This window comes from Cavia porcellus, unplaced genomic scaffold (genome assembly GCF_034190915.1).
Source record: "Cavia porcellus strain 051 isolate PalLab524CR breed Dunkin Hartley unplaced genomic scaffold, mCavPor4.1 scaffold_30, whole genome shotgun sequence".
Classification (NCBI taxonomy): Eukaryota; Metazoa; Chordata; class Mammalia; order Rodentia; family Caviidae; genus Cavia; species Cavia porcellus.
This window is the reverse complement of record NW_026947513.1, coordinates 19,775,769-19,799,480: the sequence shown is the minus strand read 5'-3', so window position 1 is coordinate 19,799,480 and position 23,712 is coordinate 19,775,769. Positions and strand designations below refer to the sequence as shown.

Below are 23,712 nucleotides of genomic sequence, written 5' to 3'. Positions count from 1 at the left end.
TATGTACATCAGAGCAAGAGGTCAGTGTTCTGGCTACTTGTGTTTTGTCTGAACGCAGGTGGTTCTTTGCACAGTGTATACAATCTATTGGTGTTGGGGACCACGACCCAGACCAATGTTTTAGGTGCTCAAGTCTCTTAGTTATAAAAGGCTTCAATATTGTACTTGGATATAACCTGGGTACGCCTTCACCATGCCACCATGCAAATGAGTGCTGTCCCACTGGACTACACTATCAGCTAGTCTCAGATAATTTAATTTTTTAAAATTTATTTATTTTGGTTTTTTGAGAGGGTCTTGCTGGTTTTGAACTCAACCAACTCTGGCATATCTTGAGTCATCTCTAGATTGTTTTTTGTGGTCCTGGGGATAGAAGCCAGGGCTTTACACATGTGCTTTTACCATTGAGTTATACACTCAACCTCTGATGATTTATAATTAGTACTCAGTCATGTATAATGTGAATACCATGTGAGCAATGGTTACTGTTTATGCAATAATGAAAAGTCTGTACATATTCAGTATAGACTCATATTTTCCCCCCTAGTTTTTGTGTTTTTTGAGAGAGGGTCTTGCTATGTAGTACAGGCTGGTCTTGAACTCACTGTGTAGCCCAGACTGGCCTTGAATTTGCATCTATCCTCCTGCCACAGCCTCCCAAGTGCTGGGATTATAGGCATGCCCCACCACACCTGACTGCAGTTGGTTGTGCAGCTATTGGGCCCACAAATGGGGAGAATCTACTGTACATACTTCGTTGAGTTTTAACATGTAGCAAAGATAATATAGAAGAAACTAACTTGTTTGAAATTTTGAACAGAGTTTTCTTACTTGTGATGCTCATTCAGATTTTATTTATTAATAACATTGCTTGCTTTACCACATTGCTTACCACAATGCTTAGTGTTTTTTTTGAGGGGGGGCAGGTATCAGAAATCGAACTGAGGATCTCACATTTGCCAGCCAGGTTCTGTGCCACCAAGCCCCAGTGCTTGGTAGTTCCAAGCATTTTTTCTGCCAGCACGAGTGACACTCATGCTCTGCGCACATGTCATCTTGGCTGTAAGTGCATGAGAAGGGCCAGGTGCTGCGTGAATTTAGAGAGCAGTGTCTGTCACTCTGCTGCTTTTTGCTCACAAAAGTCACGTAAGCAGGCACAGAGATGGATACTGAGAAAAAGTCTTGTTCTGCTCCGACTGATTTGAATGCTGTAAGGCACAGATCAGTGACATGACTTTCACCATCTCTCACAACCTTAAAACCCACCAGTATTTTGTAACATAGCTATATTTAAAAATGGCATTCTTAACATTTATAGGGAACTTAACATCCACTATGATTTGGGAAGCACAGGGTAAGGATTTTCTGTATATTCTGTTAAATTTTTGTTTCTCACGTGAAAAAAAAAAACCTTTTTCCTGAGGTTAACAGGTTGTATTTGGAACATGACTAATATAGTCCTTTCTGTGGTGCTGAGGATTATGCCCAGGCCCTGTGCATGTTCCCAGCCTGATAATAGTCTCAATTAAAAATTGCAGTAAATATTTAAATTAAAAAATTAAATTAATTAGAAAATTTAAATTTAATTTAAATTATTTAAATTAAATTTAAATTATTTAAATTTTAAAATGCAGTAAATGTTTAGTCAAAGAGTTTGAGTATTTGTGATAAATGTTACTATCTCTGGACTTTGGTCAGGTCATGGGGATTGCTGCAGGGTAAAGAATAGTCAAGAAAGGAAGCGAAATTAGTAGAAGGTGAGCAAGGAAGCTTCACAACAGACTTTTTCTTCCTGTTCTCTTTTCTGCAGAAGAACGTAGCTATGGCCCCAGGGAAGCAGCTTGGGGCTAAAGGTGAAAGATATCTGAGATTTGAGTTGACCCAGTTCATTCTCAGTTTATAAAGCGCTCTTACAAATTCTCATTGGATCCTCAAACAACCTTTAAAACGAATGGTTTCAGTTACCACTCTTGGTTGGAAAACCCACGTCACAGGCTAAGTCATTTATTTCTCCCTTTCCCAGTAGTGGTACAACTGGAGTCTTTTATGTAAGACATACTCTTTCAGCTGTCCCATAATGCTGTCTACAGTAACTCCTGGAACATGAGTCAGACACAGAAAGGATCAAAAGTATCGCCACAGAAGGAAAGGCTGGTGTGTAAGACAGCGCATGGTCTAGGTGTTTGAATCCCCATGCCCTGCAGCGCCGCAGTGTTAGAAGGGCAGGGTCTCTCGGAGGTGACTGGATCACAAGGCTGCCTCATGAATCACAGTGCCCAGTGACAGACGCTCTAGAGCTCTCGCCTCCTTCTGCCTGCAAGGGCACAGTGAGAAGGCACCACCAGTGAATTGAAGAACAGGCTGTTGCCAGACATCAAAAGATTTTGGGTTTTCCAGTTTGGGGAAATGGATGAGTGGCGCATGCCTTTAATCCCTGCACTTGGGAGGCAGGAGGATCACTGAGTTCGAGGCCAGCCTGGGCTACACAGTTCAAGGCTGGCCTAAATTACATAGATCCTGTCTCAAAAAAAAAAAAAAAAAGTGAGAAATACTTTTGTTTTTATAAGCTACTCAGTCTAGTGTTTCAGCATACCAGCCCAAATGGACCGACACAAACTGGAACCAGGAGTAGGGTGTTGCTGTAACAAGGATCTGTTTTATATTTCTTTTTAGTCTCCTTATGCCTTATGTAGTACAGGCTGCTCAGGAACTGCGTAGCCCACATTGAACTGATGATCCTCCTGCCTCAGTCTCTTGAGTACTGGGATTATCCAAAAATGTACTATCTTTGGACCTAAACAAGTGGTAGTAAGTGGAAAGAGTTTTAGGGTATATCCTAGCTGGCGCCTGCATTCCCATGAGTGGACCTGAGAGGTGATTTTGGTGAGGGTGCAGAGAAAGCTGTAGGCAAAGCCTCGATCTTAGCACCTGCATAGTCCTGAAGAGAAAAGGTCTCAAGTGGAAGACATGGGAGAGTAGAGGAAACATCTTTCAGAGCCACAAAAAACTTGGCTAAATTATGCCCAAGCTCTAGTGTTCATGGAAGAACACTGAAAAAAAATTGTAACAATGAAAAAAAAATTGTGACAATGAAATGATACTTGACTGAAATTTCTACACTATTAAATGTGTGATTTGTTTTCTTTGAAATGCTTGCAGTAAAGTGAGTGGAGAAACTATTTTTGTGAGGCTGAAGATTGAACTCCAGGGCCTTGTTCATGTTAGGCTAGCACTGAACTACATCCCAAGTCTTTTTTTTTTTTTTTTTTTTTCTCTTTTTGAAACAGGGTCTTGCTCTGCAATTCAGGCTGGCTTTAAACTCTGTAGCCCAAACTGGCCTTGAACTTGCCGTGATCCTCCTGCCTCAGCCTTCCAAATGCTAGGATTGCAGGCATGTACTACCACTCCTTGATTTCAGAGAGAGACTATAACAGTAAGTTTTGAATCAGAAAGAAGACTATATGCACTTGGAAGGTTCTCCGCTTAATCATATTGAAAGGAATGAGAAAATGTGATTATATTTGGGAAAGTACAAGATTTGTGGCCAAGAAGAAAAAAATTTTTTGGTGTGATCTTGGGGATTGAAATACCGAGGGTTTCCCCCATAGCATGCTAAGCACATGTTTGCACCAGTCATGGTGAACCTTTTAGAGACTCAGTGCACAAACTTACTTGTTGCTAAGTGCCAGTGCCACAGTTAAACCTGAATGCTGTACTGTAGAGGTGACTGGCTCACGTGCTGACAGGGTCATGCATGTCATGGGTTCACTGCCACTGAGCTGTGCTCTATCACTGAACTACAGCTGTACCTCCAGCTGCCTGTAAACCTTTCATAAGAGGATTTTTGTTGTTGTTTTGAGACACAGTCTTGCTGTGTGGTTCAGGCTGGTCTTGAGCTCGCTTTGTAGCCCATGTTGGTCTCGAACTCACAGTGATCCTCCTGCCTCAGCCTTCCAAGTGCTGAGATTAGAGGTGTGTGCCACCACGCCCGCTCATGAAAGGATTATCATGAAATACAAAACCGGGTGCTAACCATCAGGACAGTGGATGAAACAAGTTATGGCAGCACCTGCCTGTAATTGCAGTGAAGCTGAGGCAGAAGCTGAAGTTCAAGCCCAACCTGGGCGATTTAGCAGCCTGCTGAGACCCTGTGTCGAAAGGTTTGGAGGTGGGGATGTAGCCTCTAGAGAGAGAGTCACTAACACAGGATGAAGCTGCTAGATACAATTCCAAAAGGAAAAATTGTCGGGAAGGCTTTTTCCCCCCAGGTTTTTCTGATTGCATGTTTATTCAGCAGACAATAAGATTCTCTGACTTTACTCAGGAGGCTGATCTGTCCATGACCAAATCTGCCTGTAAACTGGAATTTAGATGCTGACCCTGCTCTGGCTTCTGCCTTTTTGTCTGTACCAGAAGCTGTGGTTTTCCGTCTGTAGGTGTCTGTGGGTCTCTCCTTCCCGTGAGTCTCGGGGGTTACTTGCCCTCTACACCTTCACCCAGGGCCTGCCAGTCTCTGCAGTCTGGGAGCAGGCAGGAGTAATGGTGGAGATACTGGATGCCCTTGTTGGCAAGATTCTGGTAGAAGTGTCTCCAGGAAAACTGTTCTTTCAGGAAGCCTTGGGACTTGAGAGACTGTGGGCCTTAGTGCTGTGAAGGTTGGGTTCATTGTTGTCTGCCAGTTCTGGGTGCTTGGGCATGCAGGCGTCTTTCTTGGCCACTGTCACCTTCTCCTTAAAAGGAGTTTGTAAATAGCAATCTGCTTCTAATTGGGCGTCAACATCATGATGGCTGTAAGGGCTGATGCTGAAGCTGGAAAGCTGTTTTGGGTCTCACAATGTAGTTGAGGCTGGCCTTGAACTCACTTTGTAGCTGTAGTTGGCCTTGGACTAGCAGTGGTCCTTTTGCCTCAGCCAGTGGTGAGAAGTACTTTGCTTTTTCTGAATTTTTAGCTTTTTGCAGAGATAATCACCAATATATTTGTAATACTTACTTTGGCTGTTAATCTGGTGTGTAGTTATATTATTATATTGAATAAATTAATTAAACCCTCAGTGATAGGGGCTGCCTTTTGTTTCTTCTGTATTTGCCTGTAAACTTCTCTATCTGTTTCTTAGTCCCCGAGGACTTGTTATATGTGTCCTTTTTGGGAAAGAGGAAGTGAAAGAAGACTTGGTTTTGAATCCCCCTCTGCGGGTGGCATGGCTTTGGCCAGTCCCAAAGCTCTCTAGGCAGGTCTTCCTCTCGTGAGCAGCTGGGGAGTGCTGCATCTTCTGAGGTGTAACACTCTGCTTGTGAGGTGGTGCTGTGCTCCACAGGGTCAGCAGGGAGCACCTTGCATCTTTATCTCTGCAGTGGTATCTTGCACACCTGGCGTCTAAATATTCCCATTCCGCCCAGTGGAAAACAGACTTGTTCTTTTTTCCAGCTGACTTTAGTCTCTTCCTTTGGAGAAAAGTATGCTCTCCATACTTGAAAGAGTATCTTCAAGCTCTTTGTGTTCTTTTTTTTAGGGTAGAGTGTTGAGACAGGGTCCCACTATGTAGTCTAGGCTAGCTTTTTTCTTTTCTTTTCTTTCTTTTTTTTTTTTTTTGGTACCAGGGATCAAACTCATGATCTTACACTTGCCAGGCAGGCACTTACACCCCTGAGCTAAATCCCCGGCCCTTTCTTTTGTCTTTTTAAGACAGGGTCTTGCTATACAGTTCAGGCTGGCATTGAATTCACTTCAGAGCCCAGGCTGGTCTCAAATATAGAAATATAGAATGATCCTCGTACCTCAGCGTCCTGAGTGCTGAGATTACATCTGTACACCACCACACCTGGCTAGGCTGGCCTTTAACACACACTGTAAGTAGGCTAGCCTCAAACTCACTGTCTGCCTCCTGCCTTAGCCTGCTGAATGCTGAAATTATAGACCTACACAACCATGCCTGGCTCTAAAAATACAAGGATTTCAGAGGTAGATTTTTTTTAGTTTATTTTACACTTGTAAGAAACACTGGCTATACTGTAGCCCTAAGTACCTAAGAGATATTATAAGGAGTTTGTAACTTTGATAGTTATTTGATTTGTGTGTGTGTGTATGGTACTGGGGATGACCCAGGGCCTCCTGTATGCTAGGCAACTGCTCTACACTGAACTACATCCCCACCCCACCCTCTTTATTAAATTTTGAGAGAGAGTTTTGCTTAAATTGCCCAAGCTGGCATCAAACTTTTAGTCCTCCTGCCTCCACCTCTGGAGTGGTTGGGATTATAGGTATGAACCATTATGGCCAGTTTATTGAACCAAACTCAAATCATTTGTTGTGACAGAGTCCAGGGAGCTTGAACACCTAGGCACAAAGGGTTGTGATGTTTAGGGAATGGAGTGGGGTTTATTTCAACATTTAAACTTTTAAATGTTTAACTTCGTCCAAGCAGATAGAGCTTTAGCAGAATTTTTAATGAACAGTAACTGATCCTATTTGAATGAGTCCTTGTCCTTTCCTTTTTTATTTCCCATCAAAGATGTAAATGTAGCTTAAAAGTATATCGTTTTTAAAAGGTATATCATTATTGTGCCAGGATGGTAGTATATCCCTATAATCCCAGCATTTGGAAGGCTGAGGCAGGAGGATTGCCATGAGTTTGAGGCCATCCTGAGTACATGGTGAGTTCAAGGCCAGCTTGAACTGTAGAGTGAGACCAAAAAAAAAAAAAAAAAAGTATACCATTATTTAGAAGTAGAAGTAATAGGAACTGAGTATGCATTCCTGTAATCTCAGCTCTTATGGAGCTGAGACAGAAGGAGCTTGAGTTCTAGGACAACCTGGGCAACAAAAAGACATTGTCTTTTAAAAAAATAATTAGCCTTTTGGGTGGAACCACCATTTTCAAATAATTTGCCAAAATGATGAACACGAAGAGAAAGAGGAGAGGCGCCTCGTATGTGTTCTTTAGGCCTTTTAGAAAAGGTGGGATTGTTCCTTTGGCCACGTATATGTGAATTTACAAAAAGAGTGCTATTATACACATCCAAAAAGTGCTGTTCAGAAAGGTTGCATAAATGTTACCATGGCAAACGTGGAAGAGCCTACAGTGTTACCCAGCATTGTGTAGGCATTGTTGTAAACAAGCACTTACGGACAAGAAACTGATCATAGTAGCATGGGCCTATAATCCCAGTACTCCAGAGGCTGAGGCAGGAGGATTGTCATGAGTTCAAGACCAAAGTAGCCTGAACCGCATAAAGAGACACTGTCTCAAAAAAAAAAAAAAAAAAAAAAGAAAAAAAGTCAAGGGCAAGATACTTGCTAAGAGAAAGAGAAATAATGTGTGTATGAGCATATTAAGCACTCTAGGACTGGATATAGCTCAGTGGCATAGCGCCTGCGTGGCAATGGTGAGGTCCTAAATTTGATTGCTGGTGCTGAGAAAAATAAAACCAACCCTGGACAGTAAGCACTCTAAGGGTCAAGATAGCTTTCTGAAACACAGCAAGAAAAATGATCAGGAAAAAAAAAAAAAGCCAAAGAGAAAGGTACGTGGGTTTAAGTGAAGGGCAACCCTGGCCCGAGGTCTCACTATGGGAATGCCAATGGGAAGGCTCCTGAGCTGCTGGAAACTTGAGTTCACAGCAGGAGCTGGGGCCATAGCCCTCCTGGGCAGCACTAATCAGCACCTTAGAAATAAAAGGCACCCTGAATTGTAAGGGTGGTTTTTCTGAACAGGTGTGCTGTGTCCTCTAAGAAATATTTTTGGGGCAGATTCTCATTGTACCTAGTTAATAGTGTCAGGCCTTCGCTCTGGAGTCTTTTTCTTGCCGAAAGATGTGAGGTGTAGTGTGCAGGTATATTTTCAAATGGCCAGACTCTTATGAAACATTTTTATTCTGATACTGAGGATCAAACTCATGACTTGTGCTTGCTAGGCAGGTGCTATTCCACTGAGCTATATATCCAGCAATAGGAAACATTTTTATTGCTGGAAGATCCCCTAAATCACTGTGGGAAGAAGATGTATCCAAGAAAGTGCAAGGGAGTGTATGGCATTTCAGTTAAATAGCTTAACGTAAAAAATAAAAACGAAACTAAAAGAAGTAAAAGGAAGTCAGTTGATAGTTTCTAATTCTGTGCTGCTCTCACTTTGTCTTTGTAAGGGTGGAATAACCATGATGAGCATGATTGGTCATATGTGGAATGGAGACCCGGCTAGCAGTTCATAAGTGTATCTTGACTTCCTGTTCACAGTCTCCCACATACTGGATATGTGATTGTGGTTATACTGCTAGCTTATTTCAACCAATTTTTCTCATTTTAAAACGTGATTTTTATTTAGCACAGTATGGTGGCACATGCTTGTAATGTCAGCCGTTGGCAGGCTGAGGCAGGAGGATCATGAGTTTGAGACCAGTCTGAGCTGCAGTTTGAGGCTAGTCTGGGCTATGGAGTAATCCTCTGTCACAAAAATCTGAAGGATAATGTGGCAGTACACACCTGTACTTTCAGTACTGTAGGCTGAGACAGGTGGATCATAAATTGGAATCCAACTTGAGCAAGTTGGCCATTCAGTGAGATCCTGCCTCCAGAAGGAAAAAGAGCTAGGGATATAGTTCAGTGGGAGGTCCTGGGCTCAGTCCCCACCACACAAGTGGTGATGATGAGATAATGAAATTAGTACAGGTACATTCTAATATAAACTGTTAGACTTGTCTGTATTTAGTTGAGCCAGGTATGCTGGTGTGCACCTGTGATCCTAACCTTGATGAGATTGAGGCAGGAGGATTGCTGTAAGTTCAAGGCCAGCCTGGGCTCCATAGTCCAAAAACGGCCTAAGTTGCAAAGTGGCACCTTGTTTCAAAAACAAAAACTAAATGTGTGTGCATGTGTGAAAGAAGATGGTTGAGACCAAATTCTTTTTCTTTTTTCTTTTTTTTTTTTTTTTTTTTTTTTTGGTCTTTTTCCTTTTTATCGGTACTAGGGATTGAACTCAGGACTGCCTGCTTGCAAGGCAGGCGCTTACGCTGCTGAGCTAAATCCCCACCCCCCTTCTTTTTTTTTTTTAACCAATTTCTGATAAAAGACTAAAGCAATTAGTTTAATACATTGCAAAAAGTATTACGTATCAGTGGGTTTGAGACAGGTAATCTGATGTCATCTCAAACTCTTCTATAATAGCATATTAATGTATAATAATAGTATCATCAGAATTGATAAGATATTTTGTTCTTCTGTTTATTATGAAAAGTACCCAGCGTTTTGAGATAGTTCTGCCATCCACTGGTTGATCACTTTTCTAATTAGCTACTGGGTGAAGTACTGGATAAGAATTGGATCAGAAAGATATTTCTTTGGTTTTTGTTTTTTTTGTTTTTTGTCTTTTTCATAAGGTACTGGGGATCGAACTCATGACTGCCTGCTTGCAAGGCAGGTACTTATGCCACTGAGCTAAATCCCCAGCCCCTTCTTTGGTTTTTTGAGACAGGGTCTCACTGTGCATTTTAGGTTGGTTTTTTGAACTGATTGAGTGGTCCAAAATAGCCTCAATTTGGGGCAGTCATGTGTCAGCCTTCTAAGGGCTGGGATTATAAGCATGTGTCACCACATCCAGCAATAGAAGTGTACTTTTTTTTGTTTTGTTTTGTTTTTTTGTGGGTTTTTTTTTTTTTTTGGTGCTGGGGATTGAACTCACGACCTCATGTTTGCCCAGCAGGCACTTACCCCGCTGAGCTAAACCCCCAGCCCCAGAAGTGTACTTTTTAAAAAGGGTTTTTGGTTTTTTCCTAGTACCAGGTCCTAATAGTGAGCCACTCCCCATTCCTTGGATACAAGGTTTTTGCTAAATTGTCCAGGCTGGGTTTGAATTTAGAATACTTCTGCTTTGCCTTTCAGAATGCTTAGATTACAGGCATGGGCTGAGCTAGGATTAAAGATGAATACTTTCATGATATAAATTGAAGTTAAGAATAGAAGCTGAACATGGTAGCTCATACCTGTGATCCCAGCACCCTGGGAGGCTGAGGCAGGAAAATGGAAAGTTCAAGTCTCCAATCTAGTGAGCCCGTCTTTCTTTTCTTTTCTGTCCTTTTATCTTTTTGAGACAGGGCTTGCTATGCAGTTTAGGCTGGCCTTGATCTCGCTTTGGAGCCCAGGCTGGTCTTGAGCTCACACGATCCTCCTGCTTTGGCCTCCTTACTGCTGGGATTACAGGCATGTACCACCACACCTGTCTAGTGAGCCTGTTTTGAAAGTAAAAATAAAAGCAGGGAGTGCAGCTCTGTGAAGGCTCTGAGTTCAACTCCCGAGGCTGGCCTAAATTATATACGTTGTGCACACACACGTTTGGAATGTGGCTCAGAAGTAGGGTGCTTGCCAGCATGCATTGGGCCTTGGGTCCTCATTACTGCAAGAGCAAAAAAGAAAGCAGGCGAACTCAAGTGTAGGCTTCCTGAGTGTGTGTGACAATTCTAGCAGTTAATTTTTTTTACTTTTTTTTTAACTTTTAGTTTTAAAACGGGAGCTTTAACCAATGGATTTTTGCTTTCTCTTAGATAAAATGCATAGATGCTCATTCCAAGTTCTGTATTTTTGTTTTTTTCTTTCGTTTTTGAAGTTCTGCTTTGGAACCCAGGACCTCATACATTGAGGTTGACCTCCAGCTCCATTTTATTTTATTGTTATTTTGAGGTAGTAGGGATTAAACCAGGGCCTCTGTGTTGTTGAGCTACATCTTGAGCCTTAATTTTTCTTCTGAGACAGAGTCTTACTAAAGTGTTAATTTGCCCAGGCTGGGCTCAAACTTGTGATCATTTCACCTCAGCCTCTTCTCAGAGGGCTGGGATTACACGTCTGGCGTACGTTTCTATTAATTGTTAAGTCTTCTACCAGGGAGTGAGTAGGTAAGGGAAAGGGAAACTTAAAAATCTGATTTTTCAAAGAACAGTTGCCTCAGATTTGGGTCAAAAACTGATTTTAGGAATGTTTACTGTACGATATATATGACATATATACCTAATATATATATACATATGCTGTATAACTTCTCCATGAATTTGGTTCATAAGGTAACAAATTTGCTTACAGAATTAGAATCCCTTCTGTTATGTATGAGGCATGGTCAAAAACTGTTTATGTTGCACTGTCTTGGCTGCTTTGATGTCCTGAATGTTTACCTTGCACGGTCATTTAGCTTTGGGGAAATCTGAAGTCACACTGTCAAACTTGGTAAATAACATAGATGAGAGGGCTGGGGATTTAGCTCAGCAGCATAAGCACCTGCCTTGCAAGCAGGCGGTCGTGAGTTCAATCCCTGATACCGATAAAAATGAAAAAGACAAAAAAAAAAATAACATAGATGAGGACACATGGTAATATTTTTATGGGCTGCCTTTCTGTTAGATGTTCCAGTTTATATCACAGTGTGTGTTGTGGGTTTTTTTTTTTTTTTGTCTTTTTCTTGGTACCAGGGATTGAACTCACGGCTGCCTGCTTGCAAGGCAGGCACTTATGCGACTGAGCTAAATCCCCAGCCCCTGTGTCTTGTGGTTTTGATCACACCTCATAAACACACTCAGGAAGGCAGGTTTCCAGAACTGCTTCAGAAAGCGGCAAGAACAAATGGGATAAGTGTTTCAAGCTAGAGGGAGTATTTTTAGGGCAATTAACGGCAGTGTGTGTGTCTCAGCAATAAAACATAAAATGTATGCATTAACTATATTTTAGTCTCACTGTAGGTCAGTTCCTCCACACCTGTGGAGAACTGAGGTCTGAAAATGTTAAACAGAAGAATTGTTTTCCCCAGGTAAACAGTGAAAATGTAGGTGCGGGACACTGTTCTGAGTGATGGAATCTCATGCTTCCCTGCTCTGCCCCACCCAGGAAGTGAACCCTAACTTTGTATCAGCAGATCGCGCTAACCACCTGTTACTCCCCAGCTGTCTTGCGCTGGACTGGAAAAAGTGGTGCTTGTGTTTGAGTGATGATTTTTTTTTTTTTTTTTTTTTTTTTTTTGAGACAAGGTCTCACTATGTGGTGCAGGTTGGATTTGAACTCACTGTGTCTGCTAGGTTGGCCTCCAACCTGTGGTCCTCCTGCCTCAGACTGCCAAGTGCTGGGCTTACAAGCATGCACTGCCTCACCTGGTTGAACGAGAATTTCAATATTAGCATTTGATTTTTTTTTTCCTAGACAAGGAATCCCAGTGCCAACCTACTTTCAGGCCGCCTCCCAACTATTTTTTTTTAACATTTTAAAAAATTTTATTTAAGGAGAAAAAGAAAAAAAAAACAGAAAAAGGGTACAAGTTATATAGAATTTCAAAAAACAGTAGGAAATCACTAGTTAATAGATTACATATTGTCATCTTAGAAATAGTTGTTCAGGGGCTGGGGATTTAGCTCAGCGGCATAAGTGCCTGCCTTGCAAGCAGGTAGTCGTGAGTTCGATCCCTGGTACCAATAAAAAGGAAAATGACAAAAAAAAAAAAAAATAGTTGTTCAAGTTATAAAATTAAAGCATATAAAGTGGACATTTAAACAGTGAGACTGCAAACAGTTCTGTTCAATGATCCAACAAAAACTCAGTAATACGGTTATCTATCTTATACGCTTAAATATACATTCAGTTAGGGCTGGAGATTTAGCTCAGCAGCATAAGCGCCTGCCTTGCAAGCAGGCAGTCGTGAGTTCGATCCCTGGTACCGATAAAAAAAAAGAAAAAGACAAAAAAAAAAAAAAAATATATATATATATATACACATGCAGTTATATCCCTTAGAGCACTTTCTTTTCCTCTCTTTTTTACAATGACAATTACACATTTTGGGTTTTATTACTCCCACTTTTTAAGTAGTTCTTACTACTTTTTTTTTTGAAGAGAATAAAACCAAATGTGATAACAAAACACAGTCAAATCAAAAGGATGTGCATAATGTAAAAACAGAATACAAGGTGATCAACAATGGTTACCATAATGCCTCTTGCTATCTTAAAAAGAATTGCCTATATTATCAGTTATAATAAAATTGAACAAAACAGTAAAGAACAAAACCAATAAAACCAAAACATTGGAGACATTACAGGACTTCAAAAGAAGATAATAGTCAAACCAGAATGGGCATCATAGTGAATCGTACTGTCTTCACAGTTGTTGCCTATACTCTCAAACTTGGTACTATCAAGCAAAACAGAATAGAGGAAAATCAGTCAAAACAAGATAGAGCAATACAGGGTTTTAAATCAAGTTAATAGGAAATCAAAGTGGGTTACTATAATATATCCTGCTATATTTTTTTATCCTGCTATTTTTTATTTTTTCCCTTAATTAAAAAGATAAAAATAATAAATGGTGAAAGAAGGAGATTGAGATAAAAGAGGGCATAACAACATAATAGCGCAGATCAAAACATAACCATTTAAGCAAAATAGTGTTTCACCACAAGATAACCTGACATAAAAATAGTTACCATAGTATCTCTTTCACTGAAATCTTTCAGTATAACTTCATATACTGTAGCAACAAACATATCAAGACAATGTAAAACCATTCAAGAGAATGACAGTATTACAGGGTATTTAGAATCAACTAACAGAAAATGAACAATGGTTTCTGTATTATCTCCTTGTCTATAAAAGTTTTTGTTTATATTATCACATATAATAAGATCCAATAAGATACAACATGTTAAGACCGATGGAGACAGAAGAACAAAAGCTTGATGGGACTTTCAAGATGATATTAAATCAGCACTAGCTATTATGATGTTTTGTTTTCTCCAAAATAGCTGTTCCTACCATCCAACCTTCTCTGCCTCATTTCTGTTGAGCTCTGTTTCTGTCATTAGTTGTCAATTTGTCGTCTTCATTTCGCTTTCTGCTCCATTCATTGTGGCCTCTCTGCCACTGTTTCTGGAATTTTGGTATTTTTCTCTTTTAGAATGTCCTGCAGTGGGGCTGGGGATTTAGCTCAGCGGCATAAGCACCTGCCTTGCAAGCAGGTGGTCGTGAGTTCGATCCCTAGTACCGATAAAAAAGTTTAAAACAAAACAAAACAAAACAAAAAAAAGAATGTCCTGCAGTATTCTCTGTAGAGTTGAATTGGTGGTTGCAAATTCCTTTAGTTCTTCTTTATCCTGGAAGTACCTTGTTTCTCCATTAATTTCTAGGGACAGTTGTGCAGGATATATCAATCTTGGCTTATTATTATTGTCTTTCAAAGCTTGAATTATTTTGCCCCGTGCTCTTAGTGATTTGATGGTTTGTACTGAGAAGTCTGCTGTAATTCTGATGGGTTTTTCCCTTGTAAGTGATCTGTTTCTTGTCTTTTAATATTCTGTTGTTATATTAGATTTCTGGAATTTTGATTATTATATGCCTGGGTGTAGTTCTGTTTGGGTTGTAGGTGGCTGGGATCCTGTATGCTACATAGATCTGAGTATCTTTACCTTTTCCCATACTAGGGAAGTTCTCCTTGATTATTTCTGTGACTAACCTTTGCAGTTCGTTTGTTTGTATCCCTGCTTCTTCCTTTATATTCTTAATTCTTAAGTTATAGATCCTCTTATCATCTTCTAGCCTTTGTATTGTTACTGCTTGTTTCCTTGTTATTTTTAAGAAGTTTTTCATTTCATGCTCCCACATTACAAATCTGTCCTCCAGTTCAGATAATCTATCCTTAGTTTCTTTCAAACTGTTATGCCAGCTTTCAGTAGAGTTTTTGGTTTCCTGGTAATCTCTTTGAACCTGCTTCATGTATTCTACATTTTCTCTTATTTTCTCCATCAAACAATTCTCCCCTTTTTTTCTGTTATTCCATTCCACCATCTGTTTTTTCTTGGGAGGTGCTTAGCATTTCTTTAACTATTATATTTATATCTTGCTTTACTTGCTTAAATACTTCACTTTTGAACTCGTCTGTGAGGTCCCGGAGATAATCATTTTATGTCTATTGGTGCCGTGCCTGATACTGCATGTTTTCTGTCCTCATTCTCCTTTTCATTTACCTTTCCTGGATCAGTGTTCTCAGGATTGGGGGCCGAGGACCCTTTCTTGTTGCTCCCTCTTCCCATACTTTTTGTTCCTTCCATACAAGCGTATATAGGAGGCCCAGTTTCTTTGTCGGTTACAGTTTATTTGAATCGTGCTGGCTAGGTGTTCCTGCCCACTGCAGTGTACTAGGGAGGCATAGACCTGGGCAGCCTATGCTGGGCCCGCTCCTCCAGGTCAGTCAACCTACTGAAGACTTCACTGCTAGGGTGCACCGCCAGGTGCAGGGACCTGGTTTGGGCTAGCCTACTGGGTCTTAGTCTGTGGCGTCACCCAGGTCAAGTGCTCCCCACCAATCCCACTTGAGAGGGGAATATGTGACTGAAGTCACTGCAGCATCCTGTTTCAGCTAGTCTGCCCAGTCCCAGAATGTGTTCTGTTAGAGCCTCCTAGTCTATGGAAGGGTCCGCATTCCTCTCACTCACCGCAGGTCAGTGCAGGGCTCCCCACCAGCTCAGTTTTCAATTCAGTCCACTGATTCCCACTCTCAGAGCTTTTGCGTCTCTATCCCTGCTGTGCTGCTTCAGATGCAGCAGTGGTGGCAGGAAGTTCAAGCCGTGGTTTCCAGAGGTGTGGGTTCTGGCTTCAGCACAAGACTTTAGCTATTCCAGTCATAGCACCTGGATTGCATTTCCAGTTGGTTTCTCTCAGCTTAGTTCGTTCCTGGGGCAGCAGGGTGTATCTCCTCCTGCTTAGGACTCCCCCACACCACACGATTCCTGGAATCTAAGCTGGCTATCTCAAAGAGCCTCCATAGCTGCTGTAGCTGCTGTTATCTATCCGCCATGTTCTCCTGGAAGTCCCCAGCATTTTAGTTTTATTTTGAGTTCTGTGCACTTACATATGTAACTTTATGCCTATATAAATATGTACCCATGAATCAATAAGTCAATATGTAATTTGATTCAAAACGTAAAATGCATAGAAAACAAGAAATTATCTGATCACCTCAATATTCATTTTGAGGTAGAAGCACCCTCAACTATAAATGCTGAGAATATAATAATTCTACATACTTTTTAAAGCCTTTAACCCAAGAATTTCATTAAGCCTGCTGGATTGGTAACTTATTTCTTCTGAAGGAAATGCAGTTCTTTGAGTAATGTTGTTCTTGGAACAGGAAGCAGGGAAGTGTCTTTTATTAAAGAAGATGGGAAGTCAGGGCTGGGGGAAGGGTTAAATTAGATAAAGGTACATACTTTTATAGTACAGCTTCATGAAGAATTAAGAAAAAACTCCAAGAAGTTGATTTTGAAATTCTGTGTCCTTAGAACTGACTGCTTCTCTTAGCTTGTGTTCAGTGCTGGGGACTGAACCCAGGGCTTTGCCTTTTTTTTTCTTCAGTTTTTAAAAATTTTATTGATACGCTTTAATTTATTTACATACATATTTTTTTTTTCTTTTTTGCCTTTTTGAGACAGGCTCTTGCTATGTGGTTCACACTGGTCTTGGGCTCACTTTGTAGCCCAAGCTGGTCTTGAACTTGCAGCCATCCTCCTGCCTCAGCCTGCAGAGTGCTGTGATTGCAGGAGTGTGCCTGCTGATAAACTTTAGATGTACATAATGTCACATTCATCATAGAGAATTTGTGCCTGTACATGGTATACCTTGCTGTTGTTTTTCCCTCTTTCCCGTCCCCTCACTTCAGCCTCTTGTTGCCTTATTTACAAAAGCTTTGTTTCCATGTATTCCTTTTTTTCTGGTTCCTTCTCTCCCCCTGCCCCTTTTTTTCCTTCTCATTTGAACATTTTTTTCCATTTCCCATTATTTGTCATACATTTTGGTCCTTATTTACACTTGCAGCTTCTCAGCAGAAAAACAATGCAGTATTTAACGTGTGTCTGATTTATTTGACTAACAAGTGTGGTTGCAAGGTGCACCCATTTAGCTAGAAATGGCTCAAGCTTAACTTTATTTATGAGAGAGTACTTCTTTATGTGTTCCTCAGTTGTTGGGCATTTGGGTTGTTTCAGAGGTACAGCTGTTAGAAACTGCTGCTGTAAACATGCATGTGCATGTATTTCTGTGGTGTGATCTTTCCGGGGATACCAAAAAAGGGGAATAGCTGAGTTGAATTTCCATTCTAGAACCTAGTCTTTGCTTCTTTTGGGAACAGAATCTTGCTATGTGGTCCAGCCTGTTCCTGAACTCACTAGGTAACCCAGGCTGGCTTCAAATTCACAGCAATCCTCCTGCCTTAGTCTCTGTGTGCTGGGATTACAGGAATGTACTGCCGCACTTGGCCAAATAGTTTTCATTGTAAAAGTCTTTTACTTTCTTCATTGGATTGATTCTTGGGTATTTCATTTTCTCTGTCTCTTTTTTTTTTTTTTTTCTTTTTGGCATTTCCTTTTTTTGGATGCCATTGTGAAAGATGTTTTCTTAATTTCTCTCTCAGTGAGTTTGTTACTCATGTACAGAAATGCTATTGATTTTTGAGTGTTGATTTTGTATCCAGCTATGCTACTGAATTTGATTATTAAATTGAGAAGTCTTTCAGTGGAGTTTTTCGGGTCTTCTATGTAGTATATCATGTCATCGATGATAATTTAACTTGTTCCTTTGTCATCTTTATTCCATTTATTTCTTTGTCTTGTCTACTTGCTCTGGCTAATATTTCCACAACTATATTAAGAGTGATGATAGTGAACATCCTTGTCTAGTTCCTGATTTTAGAGAGAAAGCTTTCATTTTTTTGTCCATTTAGTATGATGTTGGCTGTTGGTTTGTGATAGATGGCTTTTATCAGATTGAGATAAGGACCATCTATTCCAGTTTCCTGTAGGCCTTTTTTTTTTTTTATCACGAATGGGTGCTGGGCTTGGTCAAACACTTCGTCTCTACTGAGATGACTGTATGAACCCAGAGGTTTTAAGTGCTGAGGCCAAGCTCTGTCACTGGGCTCCAGTCCCAGCCCTCCTTTTTTTTTTTTTTTTTTTATTTAAGAGGAAAAAGAGAAAAACACAAAACAAAACAAAGCGGTGTAAGGGTACACGTAATACAGAACTACAAAAAAAAAAAAAACATTAAGAAATCACCTGTTAGTAGATTACATATTATCATCTTGAAAATAGTTGCTCAAATCACAGTATCAAAGAATACAAGGTGGACATTCAAACAGGGAGACTGCAAACAGCTGTGTTCAATGATCCAAAAACATTGATGTAGTCAGCTATTTAACACCCCTAAACACACTTGCTGTTATATCCGTTAGAGCTCTTTTTCTTTTTTCTTTTTTTTCCCTCTCTTTTTTACAACAAAATTTACACATTTTGGATTTTATTACTCCTTAGTGCTTATTACTTTTTTGGGGGGGGGGAGAGAATACAGTCAAATATGGCAAAACAAAGCTGTCAGTCAAAACCAAGGATAGACATAGCACATGGTGTAGAACAGAGTACAAGGTTATCAACAATGGTTATCAACGTTGTCTCTTGTTTCCTTAAAAAGAATTGTCTATCTCATTAGATATTATAAAGTTGGACAAAACAGTAGAGAACAAGACCAATAAAACTTAGGCATTGTAAACATTACAGGACTTCCAAAGAAGACAATAGTCAAACCAGAATGGGTATCTTAGTGAATCTTATTGCCTTCAAAGTAGTTGCCTATGTCTTCAAACTTGATACTATCATATAGAATGGAACAGAGTCTAATCAGTCAAAACAAGATCGTGGGAGTATTACAGGACTTCAAAACAAGTTAATAGGAAATCAAAAAGAGTTACTATTTATATATCCTAATTTTTAAATGTTTTCTTTAATTAAGACAAACATAAGAAATGACTAAATAATTTTTTTAAAAGAATAAGGGGGAGATTGAGATAAAACAGGACATAACAATATAACAATAGAGGTCAAAGCATGACTGTTTCAGCAACCTAGTACTTCACCACCATATAACCCGACTTAATAGTAGTTACCATAGTGTCTGTCTTTTTCCTTGAAATATTTGGATGAAACTTCATATACTCTAGCTTCAAATATTTCCATAACAAGAAGCCCAGAATAAAGCCTTTCTAATTAATGAGTGAAACCTTTATAAGGCTTCAAGGCCACCTAATGGGGAATCATGATTACCACATATTTTTATATATTTGAATCATTACTTACATTAGGGAAACTATTCGGTATTCACACATGTGAGATTGATTTATTTCACTTATGAGTATGGTCTCAAGCTGCGCCCATTTATTGATAAATATCTCAATGTGATCCTTCTTTATAGCTGAATAATACTCCATTGTATAGAAATACCACAACTTTTTTATTCATTCCTCAGTTGATGGACACTTGGGTTGTTTCCAAGATCTGGCGATTACAAATTGTGCTGCTATAAACATAGGTGCACATATATCACTGTGGTATGATGCTTTCAGTTCTTCTGGGAATATGCCTAGAAGTGGAATAGCTGGAATAAATGGGATTTCCAGTCCCAACTTTTTGAGAAATCTCCAGACAGATCTCCACAAAGGCTGTACCAGTCTACACTCCCACCAGCAGTGCAGGAGAGTTCCTTTTTCCCCACAGCCTCTCCAGCATTTGTTGTTGTTGGTTTTCTTGATCCTGGCCATTCTTTCAGGAGTGAGATGGTATCTCAGTGTGGTTTTAATTTGCATTTCTCTAATGACCAATGATGATGAGCATTTTTTCATGTATTTATTTGCCATTTGCATTTCTTCATCTGAGAATTGCGTATTCATCTCAGATGCCCATTTTTGGATTGGATCTTTGAATTTTGGAGGTCTGAGTTTCTTTAATTCTTTATATGTTTTAGACAAGAGGCCCTTGTCTGAGAGAGAGTTCACTAAAATCTTTTCCCAGTTTGTGGGTTTTCTTTTCACTATGCTGGAGATTTCTTTTGACATGCAGAAACTTTTTAATAAGAAGTGGTCCCAGTTACTGATTCTGGGAAGTATTTCCCGTGCGGTTTGAGTCCTGTTTATGAATTCTTTACCTACTCCTATGTCTCCAAGGTTTCTACCTAATTTGTCTTCCAATAGATTTAGCGTTTCTGTTTTAATATTCAGATCTTTGACCCATTTAGATTTTAATTTAGTACATGGTGATAGACATGGGTCTAGCTTTAGTTTTTGGCAAATGGAGAGCCAGTTTTTCCAGCACCATTTATTAAAGAGACTGTCATTCTTCCAGTGAACCTGCTTGGCTCCTTTATCAAAGATAAGGTGGTTGAGTGTGTTTGTAGTTGTGGTTGTATCTTCTAATCTATTCAAATATCTTCGGCTCTGTTTTGATTCCAATACCATGTTGATTTTACTACTGTTGCTTTGTAGTATAACTTCAAGTCAGGGATTGTGATGCCTCCTGCTTTGTCTTTGCTGCTTAGAATTGCCTTTGCGATTCTAGGTCTCTTCTGGTAGCCCTCCTTTTTTTTTTTTTTTTTTTTTTTTTTTTTTAATTGGTACCAGGGATTGAACTCACGACTGCCTGCTTGCAAGGCAGGCTCTTATGCCACTGAGCTAAATCCCCAGTCCCCTCCTTTTTTGTTTTTAAAGAAACATATCTAGGTGTAGAGACGAGCTTCTGACCATGAGATTCTGTTATTTTGTTGAGGGTACCTGGGAGGAGTTACTTAATGGGCGAGGGACAGGTAACACTCGCAGAGTTGCACTTGCAGTTTGTATCTAGAAAATTAGCATCAGGGCAAAGCATCCAAGTCAGAAAATGCACAAGGATTGGATCGAATGTGGTGGGAACAAGAATTTCTGCTAGATGGCATGAGCCTTTGAATCAAAATTAATTTGTAGGTCTCCTGGTAGAACCACAGAAAGGGTGATACCAAAAAGTTCCTGAAAATCAATGAATAATAATGGATGCATATTATCCATTATTACTAATTTAAGATAAGCAAGTGTCAATAATAAAACTTTTCTTTTCATTCTTTATAAGGAATTTCTGAAGATCACCTGCAACTAGTGTTCTAACCTACTTCGCATATATTTTCCCAGTGTACAAATACAGTTTCCTACAGTGCCCTTTTTCATGAACATAAACTTGTTAGTGCACAGTTCTTTCCAGCTTCTTTTTTAATGCTGTATTCAAATTTAATTACAGTTTATGTGCCATTTTCTAATCTGCTGTGGTATGCTTTTTCCACATAATGTATACCTTTTCCTCTTACTGGAATAAGTTTTTATGCAATATACTTCAATCAAAAAAAAGTTTTGAGTGTGTATATGTATGTATGTATGTGTATCTGTCTGCCTGCCTGACTGGGAGTTGAACCCAGGGACACTCTACCCTAAACTTTATCTCCAACTACTTTTGATTCAGGGTCTTGCTAAGTTGTCTGGGTGGGATTTGGATTTGTGATCATCCTGCCTTAACCTCCCGAAAGTGCTGAAACTATAGGTGTAGGCCAGCATGCCTAGCTGGCTGACTTTCTTTTTCTTTAAGACAGGTTCTTGGGTAGGTGTGGTTGTACATACCTGTAGTTGCAACACTTGGGAGGCTGATGCAGGAGGACTGCGATAAGTTCAGTCAAGCTGGGACCACAAAGTGAGTCAAGGCCAGCCTGGACTGCGTAACAAGATCCTGTCTTTTTTCAGCTCTTACTATGCTGCCTGGCTGGTCTTGCGCTCCTGGGCTTTTGCCCAGCTTCTCAAGTGGTCCCTTTGCCTCAGCCTCTCAAGTAGCTGGAACTGCAGGCATGTGCCACTGTGCCTGTCACCCACAGAATGTGTTCTAAAGCTAATGCTTCGGTTTCCATGGCCACACAGTCTACTTTAAAATTCACTTGTAATTATAGATAATGAAAGATTTGTAGCTCGAGTGAGATGTTGACTCTGAGAAAATTAACGCAGTACACTTTAATTATGTAGAAGTTCATTCTGAGATCTTGGAGGAGCAAGGCGTGTTTTAGTCTTTGCTGGATGCTGCTTCACAGTTAATCTGTTCATCTTGTTTGCCCAGTTGTTTGGGTCTCATAGATGATTGATTTCAAAAATATGGGTTTGGAGCCACCTAGAGGTGTGCAGAGACTCCACTCCTTTCACTGTTTACTTAGACTGAGTAATTGTTTAGTGTCTCTTACCCACTTCCTAAGTGCAGTTTCCTGGAGATTAGAACTGAGAACATTCAGCTGTTTTGGGGGTGTCTATTTCCTGTGTTCAGTCCAGTAGGCTAGTGTATAAGAAAGAACCAAATCTTTCTAACTCGATGGTTCTGCTGTATATACTGTTACTATAATAACACTCCTTTGGTTACTTCTTTTTTAAAAATTTAATTTAATTAATTATTTTTTCCAAATTCATTTTATTTCAAGGAGAAAAAGAAAAAAAAACCTAAAAATTTTAAAACATCAATCGGGGTCAACAATGCACATTGTCATTCCCCAAATCATTCACTCAGAGCACAAGACATCTGCATTCAATTGTCAGAATGATACTGGCACAAATCTTTCTCTTTAGTGAACTCAGAAATCAGTAGTATAATTATCTTAACTATTTTTTATATATACATACCTACACATTGTTTCTTTCAGCTTCTCACACTAGTGAAACAATGTGATGTTCACACTTGTATCTTATTTCACTTATGAGGTGGTCTCAAGTTGCATCTGTTTACCTATAAAAGTCTCTAGTTTATCCTTTGTGGCTGAGTAGTACTCCATTGCATTAAAATACTACATCTTTTTTTATCTATTCCTCAGTGGATGGGCATTTTGGTTGTTTCCAAGATCTAGCTATTACAAATTGTGCTGCTATCAACATGAGTGCACATGTATTGCTTTGGTATGATATTTTTAATTCTTTTGGGAGGATACCCAGAAGGGAAATGGCTGGGTCAAATGGGACCTCTAGTCCAAGTTTTTTGAGGAATCTCCACACTGATTTCCATTTCCACTGTAGCTTCTGATTTAATAGTAGTTAAGGTTTTTGTTTTATTTCATTTTGTTTTTTTAGGTTTTGTTTTTGTTTTGAGACAATCTCACTGCATAGATTTCAGTTGCTTATTTCTCCACTGTGAAATTATCCTTCCTTTCAATATGGTGTTACTTAGAAGTGAGGCACTAAGTCCAGGTAACACTCAGGTTAAGAGCAGGTTAAACCTAACTTGTGCAGAGTGGGGGAATTATTTTAGGAAGGTTTGCCCCTGGAAGACTTGTTTCTTCCTCTTTACCTGTCTCCCAAAACTGATAATGCATGCCTGTAAACCTAGAGTTTTTTTTTTTTTTTTTTTTTTTTTTTTAGTATTGTTCTACAAAAACATTATTTTAAAAATTGGAAATGTGGACCCAGCAAGTGTGTGGTCCTGAGTTGAATCCCCAGTACGCAAAAAAAAAAAAAAAAAAAAAAAATTGGAAATGCTGAAGTACTTAGTCTGTAGTAAAGGAGTGCTAAAATTATTTATACTTAGGGTATCGTATGCCATTAAAAAGAATGAAGTAAAGCTGAGTGTGGCAGGAGAATCTAACAGGAGTTCAAGACCAGCCTGGGCTACATAGCCAGACACTGGCTCAAAAAAAAAAAAAAAAAAAAAAAAAAAATGTAGAGCTTCATATATTGAGATAAAAATGCTCTAGCATGTTTGTTTTAAAAAAAAGAAGTTATAGAACATGTGTAATATCATAAAACCTGCATGTACATATGGCTGATAACTGCTGCTGTCACCGTTTGCTGCTAAGTGGCTTAATTGTGAGCTGCTTTTAAGGACTCCAGTCCTACCTGGA

The 23,712-nt window shown here is 39.6% G+C and overlaps 1 protein-coding gene and 1 pseudogene across 4 annotated transcripts in view; one reads left to right on the top strand and one right to left on the bottom strand.

Moving 5' to 3' along the window:
- The window catches only part of Smim14 (small integral membrane protein 14), a 92,146-nt gene that overhangs the window by 6,735 nt on the left and 61,699 nt on the right, over positions 1-23,712 (top strand). The window lies entirely within an intron of this gene.
- On the bottom strand, positions 4,317-5,388 carry LOC111757313 (small ribosomal subunit protein eS10-like; annotated as a pseudogene).